Here is a 1,198-nt window from a genome sequence, read left to right as displayed (position 1 = left end):
TTTTTGCTTTGGACCTCGACTTTAACCGCTCAGTCTCAAGTTTTCACTTGACACCTTCACGCCACAAGCACATGGTTAGGGACAGCTTGGTTTAGCCGCTTAGGCCAGGATTTTATTCCTGTGGGCTCTCCTATCCACTGATACTCAAAGCCTTGGATCCTTTTTATCACCCTTGCCTTTTGGTTTAAAGGGGTATTGGCTTTTTCTGCTTGCTTTTCTTTTTCTCTCTCTTTTTTTTTCGCAAGCTTTTCACTGCTTTTTCTTGCTTCAAGAATCAATTTTATGATTTTTCAAATCATCAAATAACATTTCTCCTTTTCCTTTCATTCCTTCAAGAGCCAACAATTTTAACATTCATAAACAATCAAATTCAAAAATATGCACTGTTCAAGCATTCATTCAGAAAAACAATAGTATTGCCACCACATCAAAATAATTAAACTGTTTTAAAATTTGAAATTCATGCACTTCTTTTTCTTTTTCAATTAAAAACATTTTTCATTTAAGAAAGGTGATGGATTTATTTTCATAGCTTTAAGGCATAGACACTAAGACACTAATGATCATGTAATAAAGACACAAACATAAATAACATAAGCATAAAAATTCGGAAAAACAGGAAAATAAAGAACAATGAAATTAAAGAACGGGTCCACCTTAGTGATGGCGGCTTGTTCTTCCTCTTGAAGATCTTATGGAGAGCTTTAGCTCCTCAATGTCTCTTCCTTGCCTTTGTTGCTCCTCTCTCATGATTCTTTGATCTTCTCTAATTTCATGGAGGAGGATGGAATGCTCTTGGTGCTCCACCCTTAGTTGTCCCATGTTGGAACTTAATTCTCCTAGGGAGGTGTTGATTTTCTCCCAATAGTTTTGTGGGGGAAGATGCATCCCTTGAGGTATCTCAGGAATTTCATGATGAGGAAATTCCTCATGCTCTTGTCCATGAGTGGGATCTCTTGTTTGCTCCATCCTTTTCTTAGTGATGGGTTTGTCCTCATCAATGAGGATGTCTTCCTCTATGTCAATTCTAGCCGAATTGCAGAGGTGACAAATGAGATGAGAGAAGGCTAACCTTGCCACAGTGGACGACTTGTCCGCCACCTTGTAGAGTTCATGGGATATAACCTCATGAACTTCCACTTCCTCTCCAATCATGATGCTATGTATCATGATAGCCCGGTCTATAGTAGCTTCGGAC

This window comes from Arachis ipaensis, chromosome B03 (genome assembly GCF_000816755.2).
Source record: "Arachis ipaensis cultivar K30076 chromosome B03, Araip1.1, whole genome shotgun sequence".
Taxonomy (NCBI): Eukaryota; Viridiplantae; Streptophyta; class Magnoliopsida; order Fabales; family Fabaceae; genus Arachis; species Arachis ipaensis.
The sequence above is the reverse complement of the archived record's forward strand: the minus strand, read 5'-3'. Positions refer to the sequence as shown.